The 7902-nt window shown below is 50.8% G+C and overlaps 1 non-coding gene and 1 pseudogene across 1 annotated transcript; both read right to left on the bottom strand.

Moving 5' to 3' along the window:
* Positions 1-5088: 5088 nt before the first annotated feature.
* On the bottom strand, positions 5089-5197 carry LOC137365025 (U2 spliceosomal RNA; annotated as a pseudogene).
* A 2298-nt stretch (positions 5198-7495) lies between these two features.
* trnaf-gaa (transfer RNA phenylalanine (anticodon GAA)) lies at positions 7496-7568 on the bottom strand. The gene has a single exon. It is a non-coding gene; the product is annotated as a tRNA-Phe (tRNA).
* Between the last annotated feature and the right edge of the window lie 334 nt (positions 7569-7902).

Here is a 7902-nt window from a genome sequence, read left to right as displayed (position 1 = left end):
AACCCTTCCGTTTCACAATTGTCATGTCAATTACAGTTTTACATTTACAGCAATTGAGAATATTAACGATACAGTTCGAGGGATTTCCCATGGATCCAGCCCCTCAGTCCAGCTTGGTGGGGGAACGTTACACTGTGGCCTTTCCCCATTGAGCCTTTGCTGCGGCTGCCCCAAGCTTTAGTGCGTCCCTCAGCACGTAGTCCTGGACCTTGGAATGTGCCAGTCTGCAACATTCGGTGGTGGACAACTCTTTGCGCTGGAAGACCAGCAAGTTTCGGGCAGACCAAAGGGCGTCTTTCACCGAATTGATAGTCCTCCAGCAGCAGTTGATGTTTGTCTCGGTGTGCGTCCGTGGGAACAGCCCGCAGAGCACAGACTCCTGTGTTACAGAGCTGCTTGGGATGAACCTTGACAAAACCCACTGCATCTCTTTCCACACCTGCTTTGCAAAGGCACATTCCAGGAGGAGGTGTGCGACCGTCTCTTCCCCACCACAGCCAACGCGGGGGCACTGTGCGGAGGGGGCGAGACTTCGGGTGTGCATGAAGGATCTGACGGGGAGGGCCCTTCTCACCACCAGCCAAGCTACGTCTTGGTGCTTGTTTGAAAGTTCTGGTGCTGAGGCATTCCGCCAAATGACTTTGACGGTCTGCTCGGGGAACCATCCGACAGGATCCACCGTTTCCTTTACCCGTAGGGCCTTGAGGACATTCCGTGCAGACCACTGCCTGATGGACCGGTAGTCAAAGGTGTTTTCCCGCAGAAACTGCTCCACGAAGGATAGGTGGTACGGCACGGCCCAACTGCACGGAGCGTTCCGCGGCAATGTGACCAGGCCCATCCTTCGCAACACCGGGGACAGATAGAACCTCAGCACGGAGTGACACTTGGAGTTTGCGTACTGGGGATTTACACACAGCTTGATGCAGCCGCACACGAAGGTGGTCATCAGGATGAGGGCCACGTTGGGTGCATTTTTCCCGCCCTTGTCCAGAGATTTGAACATCGTGTCCCTCCGGACCCGGTCCATTTTAGATCCCCAGACGAAGCTGAAAATGGCTCGGGTGACTGCCACGGCGCAGGAGTGGGGTATGGGACAGACCTGCGCCACGTATAGCAACAACGTGAGTGCCTCGCACCTGATGACCAGGTTCTTACCCACAATGGAGAGAGATCGCTGCCCCCACATGCCCAACTTTTGTCGTACCTTGGCTACTCGCTCCTCCCATGTTTTGGTGCACGCCCCGGCCCTTCCGAACCATATCCCCAGCACCTTCAGGTAATCTGACCTGACGGTGAAGGGGACAAAGGATCGGTCAGCCCAGTTCCCAAAGAACATGGCCTCGCTCTTGCCGTGGTTAACTTTGGCTCCCGAGGCCAGTTCGAACTGGTCGCAGATGCTCATCAGTCTGCGCACGGACAGCGGATTCGAGCAGAAGACGGCGACGTCATCCATGTACAGGGAGGTTTTGACCTGAGTTCCTCCGCTGCCTGGGATTGTCACCCCTCTTATGCTCGCATCCTTCCTAATAGACTCAGCAAAGGGTTCAATACAGCAAACAAACAAGACCGGGGACAGAGGACAGCCCTGTCTGACTCCAGATTTGATTGGGAAACTTTCAGATTCCCACCCGTTGATTGAGACTGCGCTACTGATGTTTGTGTAGAGCAGTTGGATCCAATTGCAGATTCCCTCCCCAAACCCCATTTTGGAAAGCACGTCCATCATGTAGGTGTGCGATATCCTGTCAAAAGCCTTCTCCTGGTCCAGGCTGATGAGGCAGGTGTCCACCCTCCTGTCCCGTACGTAGGCGATCGTATCCCTGAGTAGCGCGAGACTATCAGAGATCTTCCTGCCGGGTACAGTACAGGTCTGATCGGGGTGAATCACCAACTCCAGAGCAGACTTGACTCGACTGGCTATGACTTTGGACAGAATCTTGTCATCAACATTAAGCAGTGAGATGGGCCGCCAATTTCTGATTTCTGCCCTCTCCCCCTTCTGCTTGTAAATGAGGGTGATGATGCCTTTTCTCATGGATTCTGACATGCTGCCGGCCAGGAGCATACTCTCGTATACTTCCAGCAGGTCCGGGCCGACCCAGTCCCACAGGGCCGAGTACAACTCGACCAGTAAGCCGTCGCTCCCGGGAGTTTTACTCGTCTCGAAATACTCGACGGCCTTTGTCAGCTCCTCCAGAGTTAGCGGCTTGTCCAGTCTCTCCCTCCTGCTGTCATCTAGGACCTCTGTGATAGATGACAGGAAGGACTGGGAAGCTCTGCTGTCTGTGGGCTTCGCGTCATACAGCCCAGCATAAAAGGATTTGCTGATCCTTAGTATGTCGGACTGCGAAGACGTTACCGAGCCATCTTCTTCCTTCAGGCTGCTGATAACAGAGCTCTCTCTGTGTCCCTTTTGGAAGAAGTAACGCGAGCACGTCTCATCCTGCTCGATGGAGCGGACTCTGGACCGGAAGATGATCCAGGAGGCCTCCTTGGCAAAGAGCGAGGCCTGCTGGCTCTTCACCTCTTGGAGGTCCTCCTTGACCTCGACCCCCATTGACTGCAACCGGAGTAGATTTTGCATAATTTTCTGGAGTCGGGACAGTTCCCTCTGTCTCTCTCTCGCCTTCTGAACACCTTTGTGGATGAAGAACCTCTTGATGTTCTCCTTAATCGCTTCCCACCAGTGAACTGGAGACTCAAAGAGGGGTTTCACGGTCCTCCAACCTTTGTAATCCCTTTTGAGTTCCTCAACGTTCTCTGGGATCAGCAGTGTCGCATTGAGCTTCCACGTCCCTCTGCCAACCCGCTGGTCGTCCTGTAAGTGACAGTCGGCCAGTAAGAGGCAGTGGTCGGAGAAGAACACCGGCTTGACGTCGGTGGATCCGACCGTGACAGCACGGGACACAAACAGGAAGTCAATCCTGGAACGGGCAGACCCGTCCGATCTTGACCATGTGTATCTGCGCTGCGCTCCGTCTGCAGGTTTGCTGAAGACGTCGTGCAGTTTGGCATCCTTAACTGTTTCTATTAGGAATCTGGACGTAGCGTCCAGTTTGCTGTCGTCACTGCCGGATCGTCCAGCCGCATCGATGATGCAGTTGAAGTCACCGCCTAGGATGACCGGCCTGGACGTCGCCAGCAGCAGTGGGAGCTGCTGGAAGACGGTCAGCCGCTCGCTGCGTTGTCCCGGGGCGTACACGTTGATCAACCGGAGCGGAGCGTTGTTGTACATCACGTCTGCTACGAGGAGGCGGCCGCCCACCACCTCCTTAACTTCGGAGATGGTGAAGTTACCTCCCCGCAGCAGAATACCCAGGCCGGAGGAACGGCAGTCATTACCCCCCGACCAGATCGATGGCCCGTGGGACCACCATCGCGACCACTGCCTGTAGGTGCTGAGGTGTGGTATTCCACACTCCTGCAGAAACAGTAGGTCAGCTTTGACCTTGGCAAGGTAATCCAAGGTTGAAACACATCGCGTAGTAGATTTAATGCTACGCACATTAATGGAAGCAATTCTTGCACCCATTTTTTACGAAAAATTAGTTGTTGCTTCCCATACCATTTGTCCTCGCTAGTCCCAGTCCTTCCCCTTCGGGATGTTCCTGCATACCCATCGTCTGCGCAAGCAGTTTCACGTTGGTTGGGCTCAGAAACCCCTCCTGATTTTTCATGCAGGGTTTGTGCCGCTCGGGTGACATCGGGGGGGGGTGGGGTCTTGTAGGCAGAGAGGATTGGGTTGTCCTCAGCTGCTTCCATCTGTTCCTCCTCGAAAACATCACAGCTCCCGGTCTCCAGGAGCTCAGGTGCGCCAGACGTGTCTTTGCTCCCGGTGTCGCAGAGCTGAGATGCGTTGGCCACTTCGTTACGTGTGGGGCATTGGGTTGGGGCACGCCGGGCCCCTCACAGCTTCCAGTGCCCGGGGGCTGGGATGCTTTATCATCCATCTCGGAGTTCTGCCGCCTCTTTTGAAGGGGCTGTCGTTCCAGCATTTCCCCGTCCAGTGAAGAGGAGTTGTTGCAGTCTGATTCAGAAGAGAGCCTCCTCTTGCCACTGGTTTGGGTGGTGGCTTTGGGATGTTTTTTCTTTGTGGTTTTCCTTTGGACCACTTGCCACTGACCTGTTTGTCCATCTGCTGCCTCCTCCTCCATCGATTCTGTCTGTGGAGGAGGGGTTTCCGGGCGCTGGGTAGGTGCTGGGTCGTTGGTTTCAGCTGCCTCCCCTTCCTTCTCATGTTGAAGTTCCTCACTGCGGAGAAAGCTGCTGGTCTCCTTTCGAACAGCGGACGCCTTCGTCGAACCTTCTCCCGGCCTATCCTTGGACCTTGCCGCCTGAGCATAGCTGAGGCAACGTTTGGGGCAGGTCTTGTAGAGATGGCCTGCCGCAGCGCACAAGTTGCAACACTTGGTCTGCTTACAGTCCTTGGTCTGATGGCCTTCCTCCTTGCAGTTCTTGCAAACAACCGTGCTGCAGTTGGCTGCCGTGTGACCAGATTTGCCACAGGTGCGGCAAGCTCTGGGCTGCCCAGCGTAGACCAAGAAGCCTCGACTTCCCCCGATAGCGAAGCTGGAGGGAGGGTGGATGATGGCTCCACTGGCATCTACCTTCAAGGTCACCTTGACCTGCCGCTTGCTGGTCCAGATCCCAAAGGGGTCCTTGACATCAGTGCTGCTGCCGGCCACCTCGATGTACCAGGCGAGAAAGGTGGGTACATCCACCACCGGAACATGGGGGTTGTAGAGGTGAATCGTCACCACCCAGTCCCGTTGTGACGGAAGCGTGAAGAGCGGCTCCGCTGTGAGGATCGACAGTGGCGCCCGGTCCCCTTTCTCCTTGAACGCCTTCAGGAACTTGATGCATCCCGCCACGTTCCGGAACGTCACGTCGAAGTATCCACTGCTGGGGAAATCCTGGAGGCCGAAGACGTCCGTCGCTTGAAATCCGCAGCAATCGAAGAGAATTTTCTTGATGAAGAAGGTGCGATCGACCGGTGCATCTCCTTCCTTGTCCTTCACGACCACCCGAACGGTGTTGCGCACTCCCTGGCCCGAAGCTCGAAAATTGGTTGTAGCCATTTTACTCAAAGCTTCCCCAGGATCAAAAGGCAATGATCATGGTCTCTTCTCAATCAAATAAGCACTGATAAGAACAGATACTACACTTGATCTTAGCCAAAAGGCCGAGATGCGGCAGTTCATGTTTCTTGCCAGTAGATGTCACTTCACTCCAATACAGTGAAGTTTACAAATCTGAGAAAGACACAACAGGAAAGAATTGTTCACATTATAGTGAATGTGTGGGATTTAGAAATACTAGGAGTGGAGACGAGTTATTACTTGTCTGCTCGATCCCCATAGCCCTGTAAAATTATTTCCTTCAAGTGCCCATTCAAATTCCTTTTGTAATCCTCGATTGTCTCCATTTCCACCGCCCTCGTGGGCAGCGAGTTACAGATCATCACCAATCAGTGTAAGAAAGTTCTTGCGCACATTCCCCCTGTACCTCCTGTCCAAAACCTTCAATCTGTGTCCCCTAGTCCTTGTGCCAATAGTTAACGGGAACAATGTTTCCTTGCCAACTTATTTAAAACTGTCATAGCCGAAAACACATCTATCAATTCTCCCCTCACTCTCCTTTGATGCAGGTAGAACAAACCTAGCTTTTCCAACCTAACCTTGTAACTAAAATCCTCCATCCCTGGATCCATTCTGGTGAATTTCCTCTGCATCGTCTCAAGGACGCTCACATTCTTTCTTAAGTGTGGTAAGCAAAACTGGAAGCAACACTCCAACTGGGGCCGAACCAGAGCTTTATAATGGTTCAGCATAACTTCCCTGCTTTGTACTCAATGCCTCTTTTTTTCAAGCCCAAGATCCCATATGCTTTGCTAACCACTCTCACAATATGTCTTGCCACCTTCAAAGATTGATGCACATGAACCCCAAGTCCCTCTATTCCAACACACACTTCAGAACTGTGCCATTAAGTAAATATTGCCTCTCCCTATTCCTTATGCCAAAATACATCACCTCACACTTGTCACTATTAAATTCCATCTGCCACCTGTCTGCCCATTCTGATAGCCTATCATTGTCCTGTTGCAGGCAGTTCATATCATCCTCACTGTTTGCCACTCCTCCAAGTTTGTTGTCATCGGGATATTTTGAGATTCTACTCAATATTCCAAGATCCAAGTCATTTATCTTTAGCAAAAAAAGCAGTGGTTCTAGCACTGACCCTTGGGGAACACCACTGTCGACTATCCTCCAGTCTGACAAAGAATCATTTAATAAGACTCCCTGTTTTCTGTCCTTAAACCAATTTTCTATCCAATTGGACACTGACCCTCCTATCCCACGAACCTCAATTTTGTTAACCCCACTTTTATGTGGTACCTTGTCAAACGCTTCCTTAAAATCCATATAAACAACATCCACTGCATTCCCTTTAGCAAGCTGCTCTGTTAGCTCATCAAAAAATGCAGTTCGATTAGTCAAGCATGAACACCCATTTATAAATCCATGCTCACTCTCCTTAATTAACTCAAACCTCTCCAAGTGACTGTTGATTTTTTACCCTGATTATTCTTTCTAAAACCTTACCCAGCGCTGCTGTTAATCTAACTCGCCTGTAGTTAGCCGGACTGTCCTTACACCCTTTCTTGAATAAGGGCGTCGCATTTGCCACTGTTTCCTCCTGCCACCTCCCCCGTATCCAGGGAAGATTGGAAGATTATGGCAAACACTTCCATTATCTGCATCCGCATTTCCTTTCGCAACCTGGGATGCCAGCCATCCAGACCAGGTGATTTATCTACCCTAAGCACAGCCAGCCTTTTTAGTACCTCGCTCTCTCAATTTGTACCCTCTCCATTGACTCTACTCTCTTCACTTCGACTGATATTTTGTCAAATTCCACTTCCTTAGTGATCACTGATACAAAGTACTCATTAAGTAGATTAACATTGCCCTGCACCTCTAAGCTTATATTATCCTTTTTGTCCCTAATAGGCCCGACTCAACCTCTTACTACCCACTTATCATTTACATGCTGCTCGAAGATTTTTGGGTTTCCTTTCATGTTGACTGCCAGTCTATTCTCATAGAAATAGAGAATAAGCAAATATAGAAGATGTAAGTATTTCCCATCCTTGATGAGGTGGAACTTTCTTTTGTTGTGGGTGGTAATGACTTGGCCCACGAGTGTGGTGGAAGCAGAGACAATCAATGATTTGAAAAGGAAATTGGATGGATACTTGAAGGAAAGAAACTTGCAGGAGGAAAGGGATCGAGCTGGTGAGTGGAACTGACTAGATTGCTCCGGGGAGAGCCAGCATGGACGTGATTAGGACAAACGACCACCTTCTGTGCTGTAAATGACTCTGTGTTGTTTCTCAAATTCAATCCACTGGTGCTTGGTATATAATTTCAAAGTAAATTGTGCAACCGGAAAATCAGAACCAAGGCAAGGGACGCAAAGGAAGCAAAATTGCTGAAACCCGGGATTGAACCAGGGTCTTTTAAATCTTCAGTTTAACGCTCTCCCAACTGAGCTATTTCAGCCCTACATTAACAGTGGCTTGGTGTCCTTGTTGTGGAAGAAAATACATACATTCAAGTTTTCCAAAAAATTAAAGAACACAACATGTGAGTAATATTCCCCATTGCTTTCTCAGTACTGATGGATTGTGAAGCGGGAGACAGCCAGAAGTGCCACTGAGCCGCACAGACCCCGAGCTGAGAATGAAATGAGATCAAATTCAATCTTTCATAGTGAGATGCTGCTGAGAGGTAAGAGTCCTGAATCAAAGCGAGACTTGCTCATTTCAAACACTCCCTGTACTCTCTGCTCATGAAGCCTTAAAAAAGGGAAAAACAGAATGGCACTCAAACTCAC

This window comes from Heterodontus francisci, unplaced genomic scaffold (assembly GCF_036365525.1).
Source record: "Heterodontus francisci isolate sHetFra1 unplaced genomic scaffold, sHetFra1.hap1 HAP1_SCAFFOLD_43, whole genome shotgun sequence".
NCBI classification, from domain to species: domain Eukaryota; kingdom Metazoa; phylum Chordata; class Chondrichthyes; order Heterodontiformes; family Heterodontidae; genus Heterodontus; species Heterodontus francisci.
This window is presented reverse-complemented; position numbering and strand designations above follow the sequence as displayed.